The sequence below is a fragment of the Neopelma chrysocephalum genome, unplaced genomic scaffold (genome assembly GCF_003984885.1).
Source record: "Neopelma chrysocephalum unplaced genomic scaffold, ASM398488v2 Primary Assembly neopelma1_45, whole genome shotgun sequence".
Taxonomy (NCBI): Eukaryota; Metazoa; Chordata; class Aves; order Passeriformes; family Pipridae; genus Neopelma; species Neopelma chrysocephalum.
In genome coordinates this window covers 10,686,754-10,708,082 of record NW_020897704.1, presented here as the reverse complement: position 1 = coordinate 10,708,082, position 21,329 = coordinate 10,686,754, and the positions used below count along the sequence as shown (strand labels likewise).

At 40.1% G+C, this 21,329-nt stretch overlaps 1 protein-coding gene across 3 annotated transcripts in view; it reads left to right on the top strand.

Annotated features, from left to right (window-relative positions):
* The first annotated feature begins 152 nt into the window (after positions 1 to 152).
* CDHR3 (cadherin related family member 3) overlaps positions 153 to 21,329 on the top strand; it is a 60,601-nt gene continuing 39,424 nt past the window's right edge. The window contains exons 1-3 of one of the 3 annotated variants that reach the window (XM_027679342.1): positions 153 to 170; positions 6,705 to 6,996; positions 10,626 to 10,716. The gene's annotated coding sequence lies outside the window, so the exon portion shown is untranslated. Of the gene's footprint in view, positions 171 to 6,704; positions 6,997 to 10,625; positions 10,717 to 17,080; positions 17,376 to 21,329 lie in introns of those variants that run through there. The other 2 variants (XM_027679343.1, XM_027679344.1) reach the window with 2 other exon arrangements.

The window sequence follows — 21,329 nt, the reverse complement described above, 5'->3', positions numbered from 1 at the left end:
CGCGGCCCCTGCGCTGCCCCTCCGGCCGCGACCCGGCACCGGCACCGCCCGGCCGAGCCGAGCCGAGCCGAGCGGGGTCCGCGGCCCAGGAGCCCCGCCGGAAAGGCGCAGCCGCCGGCCGTGCGCTCCCCGGGGCTGCGCGCCCCCCGCGCGTCTCGCAGCGCCCCGCAGTAAGTGCCTGGGACGGGCTCTCGGTAACTGCGGCACGGCCCCGCCGCGCCCCGGCGCGGCCCCTGATCGGCCCCGGAGTGTGGGGTCGGGGCTCCCCTGCCCCCCGGCTTCTTCCAGCTGCGCTTCTGTGGATCACTTATAGCCACAGCCACAGCCATTTTGTTGTCCAAATGCTGCCTGATCTGTAGTAGGGCTTCGTCTGCTTGCAAATGGGATTGCTCTGGTTTTGGTGGTTTAGGCAGGTAGTATTTGGTGTGTTAGGTACAGCAGCTCTGAGCTCGCAGGTCCTCCTCCTCTCAAACAACACCGAGGTTTTCATCTCGCTCTATGTAACCTAGGGGACGTACCTGCTTTTAATTTAGGGCCGTGTCATTTCTATTTAATTCTCCATTGAGGTAAGAGTAGAAAGTGAAAATTATACTCAAATATACCTGATTTGGGTAAGGAGTTACACCATAAGCCTATTGCTCCAGCTCACAGCTCTTAAGCCAAACATGAATACCACTGGTGAAGGACTTGGTTTCATTTAATCAGCCTCTGATTCCATATGCAGCACCTTTCATACAGCTGTGCAGCCCCAGCAGGAGTGCTGATGTTTGTTGTTCATCAGACACTTCTTGGAGTGCTGATGTGGGCTTTGGGCATGGCCCTGTCGCCATCTATGTCTTTTGCCAGCCACTCATTTAAGACCCTTTGTCACCATTCACTTTTTGCTGGTTCAAACCATCGTGTGACAATGCTGAAGTAGAGCATGGAATTAATCTAGACTCAAGAAAAAAGAATAGCACTTAGGGTGTGCTCATGGTCTGGACTTATGGCCAGAGGAGCAGGAGAGGAATTGCTGAAGTCAGCACTGCTGCCTGCCTAAAGGTTTATGGTGCTACAGTCTCAAATGGATTTAAGTAAATTTCTCACAGCTTCATTAAGATTAGCTCTTTACAGCGCTGGAATGGATAAATGTTTTGGGCAAAGGACATACACACTTTGCTTTTCAACAGATGCAGTGGTAAATACACACAGTGTTCACACTCCACCTCTTCCAAAAAGTAGCTGGAATATACGAGTCCCATCCTTAATGCCTGGAGGGGAGCCTAAAAGCTTTCGTAATGTGTGGCCTGGCCGGAGTGCCGCCAGTCAAGTAATATTAGCTACAAGAAACTTCAGGGACATAATCAAATAAGTAGAAAGCTCACCAAAATACGCCTCATATGAGAACCAGTCAGTTGCAGCAGGCTTGTTAGCAACCGATATGAAGCAGGCATAAGATATATGATCTTAGATATATGTGGAATTTCCAGAAGCAGGAAGGGCGCTTGTGGTATAATACAAAGCCCTGGCAAGATCTAGTCTGGAATATTAAGTACACTCCTATCCACGAGTTTAAATTAATCTTCCTACAGAAAAAGTGTGGAAAGGGTTACTAGAAAGATCAGAGGAATTAAGATTCTATCATATGAGAAGAATTTGACTTAGTCTAACAAAATTCAGCTGGTAGTGGAAATATTTGATGTTTTTAATTATAAGGAGACATAATCATCAGTGAGGAAATAAAAATAAAGAATAGACATAAGCTGCTTATGTTGAGGTTGAAAACCCTGTCCACTATACTGAAAAACGCTTTGGTCAGGAATAGCAAGATGAAATTCCTTAGAAGGAATGATAAAGCACATGAAGTTAATAGTCAAGATGTTTGGCACTTGTGTTCAAATTCACTGCAAGATGGTTGAGCAAAAGTCTTGACAGCAGCCAGATAGTCCCATAATTAGAGAAGTTACAGTGCACAGCTTATACTATAACACTGGTGTGGTTACCCAAGATGTGTATCTGGAGACAAGATAGAAAAGAAAGGCACGTGAGCACCCAGGAAATCCCCATCAATGAAAACCAACTTTAGATTTCAGGGAAGTACAGATGGCCAAACATCTAACTAATATTAAACACTGCCATGGGATAGACAGGCAGTAAAGCAATTCCTAACCACACAAGTGAGAAAAAAGGAGAGAGGGAAAGTACTTAATACAAGCAGCCTCAAACAAAGCAAGAAAAGTGAAGAAACTTTCCAGCTTTGACACATGGCACTGATCTACATACTGCTTAATATGACACACTGCAGATCTACAGTCTAGGCTCTTAACAAAAACAGACCATATGAAGGAAAATTAGCATACAATCAGAGATGCAAGATGTACCAATTCCTTCCTCAAAAGAATCCAGTGACTTAACAGTTTGAGAGAAAGGTTTCCAAAGCCCTCCCAAAGGGATTCTCTACCATATGTGTTCAGAAACATAGTCATTAAACAAATGGTTCCACAATCAGAGTCATATAATCATTTAGATTGGAAAAGACCTTTAAGATCAAGTCCAACCATTAACCCTGCACTGCCAAGTATGGCACTTAATCATGTCCCCAAGTGCCACATCTACGCATAAGCCTTTCCAGTGATCAGCATCTTTTGTTTAAGAAGTACGAGCTTGCTTTGATTGTGTCTGTGCTGCCTCTGTGATCTGCACCAAGGAATGAACCCCATCCCTGAGCAAACCAGCCATCAGTTTGTCTCCATTGGCTTGTAGGGTGCAAGCCCTGAAGCTGCAGAAAAGTAGCTTCTGTTCTGCAGCAGGGCTTCTCCCAAAGAACACTACTTATTTCACTCCAGATTGGTGCCAAATCAAACTAGTGTATGTTGCGTGGAGAGCTGTGCATTATGCTCTAGAGATTTATAGCAAAATAGGAAGAGAGCTGATTTGACATTATAGAAGTTTTCCCATGGTTGGGAATATATGTAGTTTTGTCTGGCGAAGGTGAACTTGAGCTCCAGCTTTACCATAGCAAGAACATTCAGATGGTTTCTTCTTCCCTTCTCCTGGCACCTGCTTTCACAAAATTCATTTGAAGACAATCCTATTTAAGACTTTTACTCCTCTTTCAAATTTGTTTTTATTAATCAGTGGAGCCAAAAGTTATGGGTGGAGACAAAAAAAGGGAGGGAAAGGCACAAACATGATCACATAAGACTTATTTCCATAGGAAATGAATAAAAAAAAAAGCTGTGCATGAAAATGCAGACCAAACATCCTCTGTTTCTTTTCCACCTGCCCACCAACATAGAAATTCAATTCACCTGTGATCTTCAACAAGTCATTTTTCCACAGAAAAATAATTAAATCAGTCAGGAAAGGTGCTTCTTTCCCTTCCTGGTCTCTGAGGATCTTTTTTATTTCAACTGCCAAGCAGGGGCTTCCTTTTACTATGCGGTTTTTCGGAATTCAAGGTAATGGAGCTTTTATTTTGGTTGCAGCTTCTAAATACTACAGTGATCCAATCATAACATGGTATTAAAAAAGTAAACTATAAGCAAATTATGTCCTTTAATTGACAGACAGCAAAATACAGATGAAACCTTAGCTCTAATCTTTTTAATCCATATATCACAGGTCTTTTAATAAGATGATCTCCAAATGTAAGCTTTGTGCTAACTAACCAGGAGATAAAAATCATATGTTCCTATATCTACTTACTAGAATTATAATTAAAGACTTGGGCTTTATAAAAGCACAAGAAAAGTTGCGACATTGAGAAGAGATCCAAAGCTGCGTATCAATCTTTGCCTATATTTGGAGATCAATCTAACATTTATATAATTTTCAGGATCTGAATGTGAAGAGATAACAAACTAAAACAGCAATTCTCACATGTGAGTATCAGGAACCTCATAAGTAGTCACTGTGAACAATTAAATAATGACATGATCCCATTTCAACTCCACTGTCATACACTGAGAAAATACCATGATTTTGCTGAGGGTGCACATGTAGTCACAACAACAACAAAATCATATATACCTGGCAATACATGCACCAGATGGCTTTAAACTTGCTACAAAAATGTTACAAAAAACAGCTGTATAAGGCTTCAGTATCATAACAAGATTATAAACATATGATGGTTGTGACAAAGTAATTATGATTTAAGCAGTTTGGCAGGAAATTCATTAGTACTTCTCAGGATCCTGTTTTGCAATGGATTTACCACAATAGTGGTTTTATCCTATATAGCAGAAATCATTACATAGTAGACAGTTTTATGAACTCATGTATCTACTTTGGTGGGAATGAAACAGTAAATGAATCACAAGACTTTCTTAAATATAGTTGGTGATGGAGTTTGCATAAGAAAAGCACCGGCAAACTAGCTGGCTGTCAGTCACAGCAGCAGAGAAACTTCAATCCTCCTCCAGGATTTTTAGAAGTGTAAAACTAATGTGTATGTTGACTTGTGTGCAAATGGTTTTGATAGTGGATTTTTACACTCTTGCTAATTTTCACCCATAGATTTTCAATCTATTGTCTCTCTTTCCACAGTGGATAAATGAAATTTCTATTTAATACTCCAGCAGCACCTCAGGGTGCAAAATGTACCAGATAGATAGTCCTGCATTTCTCTGGTGAAACTGATTCTGAAACTTTTTTTTAATACATCCTAGTATTCTATGTGATAATTAGAGTAGCTGAATTCATGAAATAAAACAGATACTTTAAAAAAAGCCCTATACCTAGATTTCTGCAAAAAGATGCATACAGGATGGCCATGAAAACAATGCAGCACTTAGCAAGCCAAATGTAGAAGCCACTCTGGGCCAGTCTTCCTAGACTCTGACCAAAAGTGCACTCCCTGTACTATTTCTGATCTCTTTGTAATTTCAGAAGGTGTCTCAAACACTGTGTGAGTGCCATCATAGAAGATTTGAGCTAGAAAACTATATTAAATAGACACTTATAGCAGAGAAATCTATTTTTAATGTCCTCTGAAATAACACAAGAAAAAAAATCTGAATTATGCTTTCAGTTCCATCTTAGCCAAAGAAGCCAGCGCTTAAAAAAAGAAAGTCAGAAAAAATGGAGAACTGAAAAAGAAATTCTGAGATACTCTTGTATCCAAACAAAAACATGTTTCTCAAACAGGGGTTGCAAATTGCTTCACACAAATCAAAGCAATGCTTGAAACACTACAGCAGCACTAATCAGATGAAATAGGAAATCTAAATAGAGGTGTACTGCACAGATTTATGAAGAGACAATGCACGATAAGGTAACTTATTACAGGGAACTCAGGGAAGTTTAAAGAAAAAAATGCTACCAAAAAAAGGGCTATGAACTAGAGATGGAAATCAACAGTTACTACACATTTCAATCCAAAGAGAATTATGCAAGCACCGTGAAAAAATTGCACACACTTTGGTTCCAGTGGCTAAGTTTGTTCTAAGCAATTTTGCTCGAGTATTGGCTGTAGTCTAAGTGCATTAATGTAGTACTTTACTGTCTTTTCAAGAGGATAATCTACTTTATTACCATAGCTAGAGTGTTTCTGATACCAAAGCTGGTAATGGTAACTATCAGTGTACCACAGGACTTCCTTGTGCAGTGCAGACATGCATCCTCACTGGACACAAGGACTTACCAATTGCTTGGAAGAAGCAAAAAAGTTTCTTTTTTTTTTCGCTGCAATAGTTGTTTTTTTTTTTTTACTCTGCAGCAGATTCAGGTTTTAGACAGGAGTCTCTCTGAGAGTTCAGTGCAGACCATCTTATTTCCAGTATTTTCTCTCCCTCGAGAATCTTCCCTATGTCTTGGCCTTTACCCAAACATCCAGTCTCAGTGCTATGGTATAACCTGTATGAAACATGGATCTCAAACTCTCTTCCTAAAGCACACTACCCAAGGACCCTGCCTAACACTTCATTGGCTAGACTTGTGGCAACAAACTGAGGATTAGACCAGGTCAGACAAGTGCATTCACTGCAGAAGACTGAGGGGTAGATAGTATATGTATCTGGGAAGTTGGAAGACATGAATGACAGATCAAAGAATACTCGACAGGCTAAAATTCAGTTTCCTTATATTGACAGGGAAGAAGTCCAGAGAAGAGCAACAAGGCTGGTGAAGGGACTCGAGCACAAGTCCTATGAGGAGAGGCTGAGGGAGCTGGGGTTGTTCAGCCTGGAGAAGAGGAGGCTCAGGGGAGAGACCTCATCACTCTCTACAACTCCCTGTAAGGAGGTTGTAGCCAGGTGGGGATTGGTCTCTTCTCCCAGGCAGCTATCAGTAAGACAAGAGGGCATGGTCTTAAGTTGTGCCAAGGGAGGTTTAGGTTGGATATTAGGAAGAAATTCTTTACAGAGAGGGTAATCAGGCATTGGAATGGGCTGCCCAGGGAAGTGGTGGATTCTCCGTCCCTGGAGGTTTTTAAGATGAGACTGGATGTGGCACTTAGTGCGATGGTCTAGTAACCACAGTGGTAGTGGATCAAGGGTTGGATTTGATGATCTCAGAGATCCCTTCCAACCTGGCTGATTCTATGATTCTATGACAGGTACTCAGGAAAGATCAGAGAGAAATTGTTTTAAAACACAGTCATCAGAGTGTGTTTCTTACTGCTGTTTAAAATTATTAGCTGTTTCTGGCAGAAAATCACTTTTACTTACTGAATACTTATCTGTCTTTTTTTTTTTAGTTGAAACATGTTTTTGCAACTACAGCAACAATAATATTTTTGAAGACCATATCCAGATTCTAGAGGAAGGCTCTTAATCATCCAGTTGGGACAGAAAAGAAACTTGGAGGAGCTCCCTGCATTTTTTGAAAGATGTGACAAACTTCTTTATATTTTGAGATATAAAACAACTTGGGGATGGACAAAGTTACCTTGCCTCAGTATGAAGTCTGCATTCAAACATCATACTACTTTCCTGTGCTTTGCTCTCTCACAGTGCCCATGTGAATAACCAAAGCCACAAAAGTCCCCAAAGATCTTCACCCATTTCTTGTGAGGTAGGCGTAGAAATATTCTTTCATTAAAGATTAAGTTTGCCCTGATGAATAACGTATATTATAACTTTCCATTCACCAGCCATGTTTGCGTGTGTTGGCAGCACACAACAGCTCTTCTACCTCACTCTATTGTAACCAAGTTTGTTAAGTTCCTTCTCAATATAGATGCCATATTTCTCCTGTTTGTATCTCTCTTTCTCCCAAATGCTTCCCTTTTGTGAATTTTGTTCCCTCTTTTCTGTTACTTTACCTTAATGCTGGAGGGTGGGTTTTCATCTCCTGCCAGGTTACTCCACTGAAGCACCAGTTTGGGTCCTGTTTTTTGCTCCCAGCCACACTCACCACCATCTCACTTGGGCCCAACTGCCTCACCAGTGGCTACCATGTCTTTTATTATGCCCTTCATTGTTTTTTATTCCCTCCTTTGCAGTTAGGAGCCTTTCCTCTTCTCTCTACTGTTTCCCTCAGTGGAAGACAGGTCTATCCCAGTCCTCTCTTCCTGTCCCACCAGAGAGCTGTGTCTCCCGTCATAAAGCAGTTTGGAATTGCCCTCTTCTTCTCTCTAAATGCTTCCTCACCTCTTGGGGGAAGTCCCCTTTCCATCTCCCCTCTTCTCAGCAGCCAGCTCTCCTCTGCCTCTCCCTGGGAAGCCAGCAGTCCTTCACAACCTTGTCCTGGCCCTGACTGGAGCCTCTTGCCCTCAGTGCAGGGGCCTGCCTCCCCTCCCACCATTTTCCACAAGTGCTGGTACTCTGACTATCCCCCTCTCCCAGAGCTCGCTGTTCCCCACTGTAAGCAGGGACTCATCCCTGGCAGGGCCAGGCACCATGCATGAGTGAGCTGAGAGTAGGCACCCAAGAGCTGCCAGATTTCAGCCTGGGTGGGCTGTCCCTTGGTGTTTCAGAGACACTTGAATTCCCTTCAGCCTGGCTGTGAAAGTTTGGGGCCATCCAGACAAGATATTTGAATGAGGGTCAAACTGCAACGCCTTTGGTAGGGTCACATTTGGTCGCTACATCAGCGGGTAGCAGAGAGGGCCCAGCCTGCTCACGTGGCTCCCCAAGCCCTCGCTGACTCCAGAAGCTGGCTCTGATCACACCTTGCTTGAGCTTCTGAAATGTTTTGACAATTGTTATGGTATGTCCTATTTCCAGCTCATACAGGAAGCAGACATGTTGAAATCGCAGAAGAAAGCAAGCCTGTTCGTCTTGTATTTCTGGCTGACCCTGAAATCGATTGTGTCTCATCTATTGTACTGGGAATTCTTCTGTAGCTCCTTGCACTCCTGGTGCTATCTTTGCGAGGAGCTTTGTCCTAATAAGATTCCCTGGAAGAGTCAAAGGTGGTATCTTGAGATAAGCACTGCGAATTCTGTACTCAGTCTAAATGGATCTCAAAGGCCTTAGCAGGAATTGAGGTGTAGTGAGTGATGTACCTGACAACTAAAGGCACTGGAGGTAAAAAATAGGTTTGATATTTATGCATTGGCTCACATGCATAAACCTCTCATGGGCCACCCTGCACTTCTGTCATCAAACTCTTCACCAGACCTTTTAAAAAGGCAATACGGTTGTAGAGACCAGATGTGAATGGATCTCAGTTGTGATCTCACAATCTAATTTTTTAAATTAAATCCTCCTCTGAATGATATAAATAAAATGTCCTTTGCTACTCTATTTGTTGGAAACCTATGGTTTGACAAATGTCAGAGCTAAGGCTGCAACTTTGCAGGCTCAGATTAAGAGAATCTTTGTATGTCTATGGCCATCAAACATTTTAACTGGTTAATAACATCCAGTGATTCAGCTCTGTGCGTTGAATCCGGTCTTATTTGTAGATACTCAGCATGTGACATCTGGTATATGCAAAAGTTACAAGACCGATGAAAAGTGAACAATAGTGGTTTAGGGAAAAAAAACACAACTAAAAATAATTACAAAATTAGCATTTGAGAATCTTGTAGTTCAACTTCAGATACACATGTGATGCAAAATTATAGCCAGAACTGGCTGTTGTTTCCCATTAATTGACAGATTAAAAAAGTGCTTTTCCTTTAAGAGACAGTGGGCATCTGTGGATTCCCACTGTCTGTGTTTAATTCTGCTGAATAATATATAACAATAATAATAGATGAATAGAAAATACTCAAATTCAACCATTAACTATACCCAAACTCCTCTTCCTTCTTGTGTGGAATTGAAGTCTTCCTCCTTGTGGGGAATTGGAGTCTTATTCTGGTACTAAATCTGAGTTCTTACATTTTTACTTGCATTCATATTTATATTCAAGGACTATAATAATCTGATAATACAATGCCTGCTTTTCCTTCTGCACTAAGAGCAGTTTTGGGATTGCAGCTACTAGTGACTTCAAAATACTATTACAATTGTGGCCTGGGATATAGGAAAGCTAGCAAAATTAGAATGCTTTATGTACAGTGGGATGAAAAATTTCATGTGAGGTTATACATCTAAGTCAGTTATACTGAGTGTCACTTCTCAGTGTAAGAGGTGTCTAATCTTCCATTTATAAGAGCAGTGGAGCCCTTTTTTTCTGTGTCCTCACACATCATCATAATTAGCACAATTAGTACGACTCAGTCAAATCTACTAGTAGCATAAACAGTGGCATTTTATTGAATTATGTGTTCATGTCACAGTAGAGTTGGGCACTTGAAAATATTTCTAAAGATTTTCATAACTAATGGGGCAAAACTTACATGATGCTGTTATAAACAAATACAAATATAAAGTTAGAGGCTGTATGGAAACAGAGTGAGTTATGGTGGTGAAAAGACCTTGATAAACACAAGATTGAATAGCAGTACAGTTGAATTTCTTGAAATAAAGAGAGGAGTCTACATTGTAGGGGATAGAAATAGTCTTGTATGAAGAATTTGTGGGTGCACAGAGCCACGAACATGCATCTTCTGGATTTGTAGAGGTAAAACTTGAAGGGCATCTCTAGGTCCTGAAAGCACTCAAATGTGAGTGAATTCCTCCGTGTATTCCGGGTTTAATATTTTTGCCTATGGAAATTTTTGCATCAGCTGACAAACCCCCCTCAGTCTGTCTTTGTCAATCTGAATCTTAATGTAGCCAACTGTTCTGTTCAGTTCTCACACTACATTCGTGGTGTAAGAGTCTAAGAGCATGCTGTGTCAGCCATGAGATTATTGGTCCTAGATTTTGCAAAATTTCCCATACACATTTTTAAAACAACAGCAGATAATTATGAGAGTTGGCAGATACCACAGACATAATTGTTTTCAGCAGTTACAATGGATGTTTTAAAAACATTTCCATATTCAAACCTTTAGTTAATTCAGGGCTAGTGAAATACAGTTCTTCTATTGTCTCCTGCCCTCGGGGTGTCCTCTGGGGATAGCAACCAGCAAGACCTCCCTCTTTCTCACTTCTCATTGCTTTTCACTTGCCTGTCCCACCTTTTAGGTGACTGCTTCAGTTTGCTGGGCTTTTTTATTTCAAAAAGTAACATGGATAAGAAGTTCCATTGGTATCAAAATGTTATGTGTTAGTATTTAAGGAATAATGATGTCACTGTCATTTTACTTTCCTTTTCTCCTGTCCTTCTCTCAAACTTGACCTGACCTGGGATTAAACAACCAGAAATGTTATCACCATAACATGCTTCCTCATGCTAAAAGAGCACAAGTAGGCTGACCTCAGCATACAACAGAAATGGTTGGAGTGGCAAAAGGTAAGCAATAGTACACACGTGATCTTGACCGATGCGTTTATACCCGTGCCCTGCCCACAGCACAAGTGGCCACACGTCAGTGAGATGATCGAAGTTTTCCTTCCTTTTCTATTCTTTCACTTCCCTACTCTATTTACCTAAGCAGCAGGAGTCATCCTGACAGTTGTTAGTGAGAAAAGACACACAATGTAATACATCTTTTTGTCCCTCAGGAGACATCTGATAAATTTGGAATGAACATCTAATTCTCCCCAGGATGCTCTGAATGTAAATTTGGAAAGAGGAATCTGTCCAAATAATTATAGTTTAAAAGCCGAATTCCAAATATAATTATTTTCTTTGCTTTTTTGTTGGTGCACATTGCATACATGCTGGAAGAGATTTCTTTTTTGTGGTTGCTATGGTAAAAAGCAGTCCCCAGTTCTTTTACTTAAAACCCATGAACTGCAATTAACTGTTTAATGTTGTAACATGCAACAGCTCTAGTAGCACCTTAACAGCTTTGAGCATGATACTCCCATCATCTCAGCAGATGGTGATTTTTGGCATTCTGTGTTTTCAGTGTATTCTTCTCCTTTATAATCCTTGCCATTATATCTCTGACAAATGCTTCTGGAATAAATTCCAATTTGATTGTACTGAGACATTCCTCAGATATGTTTGTATTTCTGTTAAAGATGACCAATATATGAAAAAAAGTTTGTATGTGTACCCCTGTCAACAATTATAAAATCAGATTTTAAAGTAAGAATCTGTTTCTTCTGATCTGTAACCATCAAAATACAGTCTTAAAATATACTTAGTATACTATAGGAGCCCTACACCTGATCAGAGAAGGAAACATGAATGATTCTTTTGTGAAGAAAGAGTAACCTTAAATGTTTGTCAAGAGTCTGAACTAAATAAGAGTTCCCAATTTCAACTTGTTTTACTCTTCGTTATTATTTCTATAGACCTGGAGACTAAATTCCTCATGAATTTTCCTCATTGTTTTAAAGATTTATGAATAATATAAATCCTTTTCAATAGGGAGTTGCAATCATATTTAGAAAAATTTTGACTTTGTCCAGATATTATCTAAAGCAAGATTATCTGGTGAAACTGTTTTTCAGCTACTCTCCCTCTTTCTCCCATGGTATAAATACATTTGTATTCCATTTCTAATTTTTTTTTTCAGTTAGAAATGAATTATTTGGATTTTAAATCAGGACTGTTCTTCATGTTGCTGTTTGAAGGGATTTTAGGTATTAAGCAGGCAGGACACTTCGGATGTGTAATTCTGTAATACAGGACCAAATCAACTGTCTTTGGTACTTTCAGCAGCATTTCTTCTTCTTTAGGAAAAGAAAACAAGAGGAGAAAAGGAAAAGAATACTTTTTCCAGAATCATAACAAGATAATTTTGCTGTTTCAGGTTTTAAAATATGAATGTCTCATTCATAGCTATTTCCTGGCTGACTCCAAGTTTCTATGATTATTATTTATTCCGTGCTGATAGTGCTTGACATTGTGCAAATATAGAAAGAGAGATTCATGTGGACTATCTGCCAGGATTTCCTAGTTGTTAGTGGCAGTGTTAGCCTCTTTAAGCAAAAGCTTGAGGCTGTCTTTAAAACGGAGATGCTTATCTATCCTGCCAACATGCAGCTTCATACATATGACCGTGGGAAACACTGCTCAAATGCACCCAGCAAGGCTTTGGAAGGATGGACCCAGTGGAGTGTAATTTAATTAGTACAGCAGCAGCATGTGATAGCTCTAACTAATCAAACCATTAAGACCAGTCATGGTAATTTCAAAAGCTGGAAATTTTTTAAGGAAAGGTGACTGGGAAGAATCAATCCTTCTGTTTTGACACAAAGAATCAAAGAAAGACTGTTTGCCTGAATGCTACATGGTTTAAAATCCTGTGTCTTCTGTGAAGTCCATGACCTCTTTTGTAACTTATTTGTAGGACCCACCTATGGTCGTGTGCTTAATTCACCTGGACAGTGATGTTGCTGTCCCTCAAGTTGTTGCTGCTGTTGGCCAACTGTCCATTGCAGACTGACATCTGCCACTGGCTTTGTCAGAAACAAGTGTTACAAATAGTAGCATTGAAGGCTTTTGTGAAGGACCAATTTCTCAGGTTGGTGACATTTTACTGGTGGGGGAAAAAAAAAGATAAAAAATCTTAGTCTAAATGGGAGAAATATGTCTTTTTATTAGAAAAGAGTTACTGTCTTTAGATTTTCCTTCCAATCATTCTAAGGATCTTTAGTGACACTTTCTTGACTTTATACATGAAAGAACGAAAGATTTGCTGTCTACTGTTTCATAAATGAAGAATGTTTTCCTCCTTATCACTTATAAAAATAACAAAACTCCCCAAATTCCACCAGAAAACCCAACTTGCAGTGAAGGAAAAGGTGGAATGCAAATACTTGTCCTTGTTTTCTCCCTGACTAGGATAAGCATTTCATTATCTGGTTCCTTCAGTTACCCCAGCAGAATGAATGGATGACGACAGCAAGCTTATCTCTTTGTCTGAGATGGTGATACCACTCCATCCAAGCTAACACTGCCTTCCCTGGAGCCACACAAATCATGTCTAGGAGTCAGTATCAAAAAGCTCCACGTCCAGAAATGAGCACATCTGCCACGTATTGTACAGAAGCAGCCAAACCAAAAAGACTTGTAGGAAAATAAACAAACCTCTCAGGGATTTGAAGCTGAAGTCAAACGTCTGGAGGTCAGTTCAGAACTGTGAAGAAAGTTAAAAAGGGATATATCAAATCTAATATATAAACTACAATTCCTGTATTAGTCATAGTTGTTATATCCCAAATTTTGTTTGGAAAAGGAAAGGCAGTGCTCAAATTTCCTTGCCTCTCCCCTGTTCACCCCCATGAAGACTTCCCTTTGGCTTGCAAAGAATTTTTTTACACTGAGCAAAATATCTGGTTTACACTCATAGAAAAAGTTTTAATTAATTCTCATTTTACAAATCTTCCACAATATTTATTCAAGAGATTGACAAATTCCAGGAAGTTCACCCATCCCTGAAAAAATAAGTTTTGTAAACAAATCTGGCAACAAATTTATTTTAACAGCAACAACCCTGCTAATCTGTCAAGATGTAGTTTGTTTCTGACACTTGATTAAATTCTTTTTGCTCAAGAATAGAAAATAATTTGCTACAAACAAACCGTTTAGCTGGGACATGATGACTGTCCCTCTGCTATTTCACGGAACATTTAATTCAACAGAAAAAAGCTAATAGTGTAAAGTTTAGCACTTTTTTTTAGAAACAGAAGCCAGGCTAAATTTCTGTAGTCACAAAACAGCAACAACGTTAGAGGTTTCAGGGTCTTTAAAACCCATTTTTGGTCTATCCCACAACCTGGATGAGCATTACCCCACATCCTCTGAACACAAAGGAAGGGAGTGTTTCAGGCTGTAGTTCCACAGGCACTTTCTTGCCCAGACCCCTATTTCCTGGCCATTTCTTCCTGGGTGTGTCATCCACTCGCTCAGTTCTCAACCAGGCTCAATTTGTGGATGCAGTTCCCTGTGTGGCAACACCAGCAGTTGTGTGGGCACATTAGCCTGGGATAGCCTAGGCTGGTATGAAATAACAGAGTGGACTGTGCAGCGTAGGTTGGTTTCATCAAGAAAAATGCCCATGTTCAGAAAAATGTTTTATGCAAAGAAACAGTCTCAGAGGTTTGCAAATATCAGTATAGCAAAACAGGTAAACCCCACTGCCTGCCGTTAGTGTTGATTGAAACAAAAGATAAATAGGTGCTGATATTAAACGTGTGTGGACATCACCTTTCTTTGCATTAAGATTGTCCATCCAACTGGATTGCTGAGTGTGTGGACATCTTGAGGCGTTCACCTCTTGATTCTTAAAGAGGTTTGGCATGTCATCTTATTGCTGCCCCTAACATAGGAAAACAATTTATGAATGTATTTCATGTCACAGCTTCCTAAAACTGTGTGTCCTGGTGTAAAGGCTCAGCTGATGCCAACGTCAGTATAGTCATGGTAATCTGTACCAGTAGGTAAAACATCCATGCTTCCTGTCACTTCCCCAGCTCCTTCAAACTTAAAAGACTCATCCAGATCCCAGTGAAATCAGTGAGAGCTTTCTCTCTGTGCTGGATACAGCTGTAGGCAGCCTTTTAAGTACAGCAATTAAGATATTGAGCTAATGTTAGTAATCCTTTCCTGCCTGCCTAGAACACCCAAACTGTCTGAGCCAGGCTTCATTTCAGGCAAAAGCCTGAGGAAATCAACTGGGTTTAAGCTGCATCTGAAAGGTCAGTCTGTGTCCCTGTGGACTAAGAGGTATGGGGGAATTCCAGATTTTGCTGCCAGCTTCTTACTATTTATTTCTTGAAGCTGTTAGCTTAGAATTTTTTTAGCTAAACTTAGTTATGGGGAACTTGGATGGTAAGAGTGAGAGCTTTAGAAAGTCACATTTCTAGATGCTTTAAAATCTGTTTGTAAATCTACCATACTTGCTTTCCAGGTTCCTTTTTTAGATGGGATTTTAATTCACATTATGGGCTCTCAGGACAGTGCAGATATTCTTTTTCTTTTCTAGTACCATATGTAAGGGCTTTACCAAGTGAACCTCCCTCTCTAAAACAAAGAAAATACCCCTGAAAATCCTGGCAGAGTTTGACATCAGTAACTTTATACACTACTGTTACTGTGAGGCATTTTATTACCTAAATAATTCCTCATTTAGAGGAACTTCGGATACACATTTTTTTCAGCATATTTAAAATCAATGAAGAAAGCATTTATATTTGATGATGTGAAATAATAAATTCTTAAAATACAAGCAAATGAATGTAGTAACCTCTTGTTGGCATCCATGCTATTTAAAAGAAAAGGAGTGGTGGGTGTCTAAACTCTTCTCAGGTTGAAAATATTCTTTTACATTATTGACTCTAATTCTCTTTGTGATTTAATCCTTTTCTTTAAATGGTTACTGGGTAGAAATAGTGGGAAAGTCACAACCACAAGCAATAACATGGCAATTAACACAGAGGTACTGGAGGGACATTTAAGTAATTTTAAGTCAACATATATAAACATGACATTCCGGGTTTGAAAATCTGGACATTGTTTGCAGTTGGAAGATTTGCTTACTTAATTGATTTTAATTTTCAAATTGCTTTTGAAAATCAACCACTGGTTTGAATCTGCTCCAGATGGACAGTGACTGAAAATTGTTATAATATGGCATGTATTTGATAACACAGATAAGTGAGTTGATGGCCTCATCAAAAGTATCTCAAACATATGCACTGATTAAAAAACCCTCATCTCGTGCTCAGCAGGGTCTTGGCTGAAGGGAACTGAACTGCTCTGTCACCCCTGAGGGCTCTTTCTGGCATGACAACAGGAAGAACTTCATAATGCTGCAGCACACAGAAGTGAATTTAAAATGTGTCATGGTCCAGTGTGCTGGCCTGTCAGCAAAGGCAGCGTGGTACAGGCCAGCACTTGTTTCCACTGTGGTCAGCGGGAACTCCTGTGTGAGTACATGTGTCCCCCCAACCTGAATGAGAATCACACAACGGAGATCATGGGGTTTAGGAGTCTGAAAGCAGTATTTATTTTTCCACTGACAGGTCATCAAAATTGTTGCCTGTCTGGTTAAAAAATGACACAGAAAGAAACAGGCACTAGGGGTTGAAGGGCTCTGAATATCAGACCTAGCCATCCCAAACCCTCTTTATTGTCACTGCGGGGAAACAGATGTTTCAAAAGTACAGCACTTCCCATTCTAAAGGCAACAGCTAAAGCTGGTCTCACCAGTTGTGCCCTAGTGCTTTTTTGTTTCCAAAAGAAGCCTAGGTTGACCATATAACATTAACATATACAGGTTTGTGTTTTATTAATTTCAAGGAAGGCAAGGTAAATCCCATCCTCAACAGCATCCCATCATTCTGACTGTTACTTGCTAAACCACTGTAGGAATACTTGCACTTTTCACAACCTCTGAAGGACTGATCAGGGTCTCTCCTTCAAAGCATTATGACTCAGTCCCCACAATGCAGTCATTTTTTTAAAGGAGAAAATGTACTATTTTTAGTAACAAGCTTGGCAAAGACACTGACCAAAATGATGTCCCTGGCACATAATGTCCCTGCTTTTTAGGATGCTTTGTAACCATTGCCTATATGAACTAAATGGCTTTTTTCTGTTTAGACAGCTGGATTTCTGTGTGGCACTAGATGGCAATATTCCCTCAGCTCCAGCAATGGTCAATGGGAGCCATACACAGCAAAGGGACATATCCTGACCTTGTTTTCTTGTTATCACCCCCATAGCTCATATTATAACAGCCAGGTTTTATGTGACTAAGCTCAATCTGGGCTGCAGGGTTTTTTTTAATCTCTGTGGATTCATCCACCTACCTTTACAGCTTCACAGTTCTCTGTCAAAACATTTATTGGACACTAGGTTTACTGTGTGGGATCTGTTTCATTAAGAAAGCTCTTATGGTCTCAGACTGTTCTATGATGTTGATGCTCAAATCCACCGGCAAGTATCTACATCCGGAATATTGCACTGGTTTCCCGCTGCCTTTTGTGTATTAATGTGGTGGCAGACTCAGTCAAGTCATTACTCAGATATAATGTTGCTTTATGTCAGTTGTAAGTAAATTATTTTTCCAATCATGTTTGCTCTCATACAAAATAAGTGTAATCTAAACTCAGCAACTGTAAAAAAGTGATTCTGTGTCGGTACCCAGATGAATTTGACCCTATCCCTGTGCGATATTTCTAAAGGTTTTCTCTAATCACAGAGCTTACAGACAGCAAGGAACAGGGCCAGTGATGAATATTGCATGTCTCCTTTGTGTGATTAGGATTTTGTTTGCCTTTGGACCACTTTATTCAGGCCCAGGTCTATTGAAATTGCTCCTTTCAAAATCTGGCTTGTCACTGATCTTTGGGAGTCTAAGGTCATTATAATTATTTTCCAATAGCCTAGATGAAATGGTAGTGCTACCCAAATGTAGAAAGATTTCAAGAATGGCTTTGGACAATATATGTCCCAGGCAAGATATTGAGATAAAAATTGAAATTATTTTGGAAAAGCTATTTCTTTTCTGTTCCCCTCCTGTCTTAGAATCACCAAAGCCTCCTCTTCAAGCTGATGGCTGCCACTTCCCATGCACCCCATCACACAACATTTTTCCAACTTACAAACTTATCTTTGTGCTGCCACAGCTGTTCTGCCACATGCTTCTTATTGCAAAGATCCCAAAACCACACCCACTGCCTCCCTCATCCTTGTATTGTATATTTTCGTGTCCCCAGCTTCATACACCCCATCTTTTTCTTTCTTCCACTCCTTGACTTTCCCCAGCAGAGATCCAACTTTTTCTCCATCATGTCTCTTCACTGTCTTATATTTCACAGCCCCAGCTTTAATCCTTTGCCTCACAAGTGTCTGCCCTCACGTAGCTGAGTGAATCATGGTACTACTGCATTGGACATTGCTAAGCATGAGAATGGAGCAGAAACAAAAACAATACACCAAATCTTCAGGTGGTATCAGGCTGCTGCATGCCATCTGATCCATGGTGATGGTAGGACTGAGACTATGCATGTTGTGGTTACCATCAGTCAACTGATGGGTAATCATTTGATGGGGACAGAAGCTCACAGGAACCACCAGAAGCACGAAGTCCTGAGCAGTCACCTTGTGGTTATTTAAGGTCCCACGTAAAAGAGTATTATCCTCTCTCACATATATCAGTCCAACAGCTAGACTAAGCTTATACTGTGAAACAAAGAGAGAAAGTGAAATGTTCCTCCTTATACACCATGCCACCTCAGGGCCCTGGTGCAGGTCAGTCCCCACCACAGCTTTGGCAGTAAAAGCAAAACTAGAGTGTATCCAGAGTTACAGGCCCTTCTCACACACCCCTCCTCTGGTCTCCTGGAGAGCCATAGAGCCCAGCTAAAGATCTCAAAGTTCTTGAAACCATAAACAAACAAAATTTCACAGTGTTAGGAAGTAGTGAATTATTCTCACTCCTTCTGTTCAAAGGATGGAGTAGCTTACGTATAAAAACCTGTCCCCTTCTGAGTGAACTCCACCACCTGAGCCCTCAGCCTGTGCCCAGCCACGCTCTTTTCTGCTAGTTGCACACTCTTCTGTGGGTTGTTTTTACAAAGTCAAGAGAAAATACTTGTGCTAAAATGCAAGGTTGCTTTTGCAAAAATAATCAAGTCCCTTTTGCTGATAAAATAGGGAAGATATAGTATATTTTGTGAGGCCTGTTGAAGTAATTCTTGATTATATAATAAAATACTTGACTAAGTGAAGTGCATCACGCTGTGTACATAGAAACCTCAGTTTGTGTACCCATAATTGCCCAGAGCATTCTTTCTTGTTGCATTTGCATCTTTTGGTATTTCACATCCTTGTTTATATGTTTACCAAACAGCTCGGGTGGCCAAGCAATTGCAAAAACAGACAAACGTGTAATATGCAGGAAATGCTGTAACATGAGATATACAAAGAATCACTGCATGGGTTCAGGCCCTGATCCAATAAACAGCAAACACAGAAAGAAGACTTCATTGGCCTCAACACATTTTTCACTGAATCTTTACTGGCATTAGAACTTGCTTTGGAAGACAAATCACATGATTAAAATCCAAGTGTTATACATGTCGGGTGTGGACAAGTGGCATAATTTCTTGCAGGCACTGAATGTTCTACACCACCATATGTTTTTGATCTTGAACCACAAAACACAAAGTAGTTGCTGATAACATCTACTTTGCTCAGGTGAATGAATATTGAAACTTGTCATTGACTTCCATGGTTTTTTAAGGCAGAAGAAAATGTAGCATTTTTTACCAGCACAAGAACTTCTCAAAGAGAAAAACATTTGTCAGCCAATGTGCTTTTTACAATCATGATGTCTTACAGTCATCATGTTGGAGATTGGGAGTGGGACCATAAACTTTGGCTTTTCCGGACTTTCTGTGTGGCTTTGTTAAAGTCAATTGACATCTTTGTAGGCAAGATTCAAGTACCTCTGGAGCTTTCTTGAATTCATATTCTTGTAGTCATCTGTCTGCCTCAGTCCACATTTGTCAAGATGGAGCAGAGAGAATGGGAAGGATCAGAACAATCTCTGCTAACTTAATGCCTTACATACTCTTGTGCTCTTAAAATAAGTGCTCATATTCTTAGTTACAAAAGACAGACTCTCAGGATTCCTTCTTCTCTGGCAAATGCTTTCATCCTTTGGGTGTATAACTGGTGGAGCAATGGGAGAACTTGTTTTCAACACTGACAACAGCATCATTTTTAGCCTTCTGTGCGTACTCACCCGGATTTTAGTCTGTTCTTAAGTTAAATCTGGATCCCCAAAAAATCAGTTGCTGTGATGGAATCACTTCTTGTTAACAAACACCTCAGGTTAATTGTCAAGAGAGTGACTGGTGGGTTTACATGTTTATGGGTCAATGTTAGAAAGATATGTGCCTGGGACTTTTTTTGTAATTGTACGGGTTCTGACCTTGCTAGGCTGGGATCAGTTTAGGTGAAATTAAGGTAGCATGGGTAGTACTACATGACTTTTAGTTTGTTCTTGTCACTCACAAATGGTACAGAGGAAGCTTTTAGCTGAGAAATCAGAGGAAATGGTGCATAAGGTTTTGGTGTAGGATGCTAAGGTACTGTTTTAATTTTTTAGAAAATGTTACCAAGGCAGTGAATGGAGAAGCTGTACTTTTTAAAGAGAAAGGAGTTGAAAATAAAACCTGACAGTCTCAGTAATTTAATTAATGAAATAACAATAATAAATACTCATAAACTGAGGTTGGAGCAGGTGTATGAAAATTCTCCTTAGGCTGCTCAATTTTTGGTGAGTAGTTACCAGACTAAGAGCAAAATGTCTCCTTTCCCATGAGTTGGCTAAGGACAAGAGAGCCACTGCTCTGGCTGAAATAGCCATTAATGGGAAAATTATGTCCTGAACCTCAGATGTGTTTGAAAAGTGAGAGAACATTTCCTTCATGTTGACAGACTGGAAGGCAATTGAGAATCAAATGCAGAGAAAACAGATGAATGTTGTTACCCTGAACATTTTGTTATGCAAGTAGACTACTTCTCTGAAGCTGGTCTCGGTTGAAATCCCTCACTTTTTTGAGGACAGGCATTTGGAAGCTTGCACATCAAGTTCTGCTCTTTCCCACCTGATATCCCTCACTTCATGTGTTCTTTCTCTTGGCATCAAAGTCTAAGATAGTGCAGTCTCTCCTACTCCACTGTATTGGTCTTTCCCTTGGAACCAGGATTCTTTGATTTTTTGAAAGATGTAGCATCTTCCTTGTATTCTCCATTTACCTGATAATTCAGAAGACGTTTTTTCAGAGGTGTATGTTTTCTGTACTGCTTTAAAATGACCAGATTTCAAATCATCTTGAAAACCAAAGAATTACTAAAACCCCATTTTTTCCTTGACCTTTTCTTTTGCTCAAATTAACTTTTCCTCCCTCTATTTTGCCTGCAAACTCCCTGGTTGTATTCTTGCTTGTGTTGCCTTGATCTCTCTTCATCTAATTGCTTTATATTCCCAG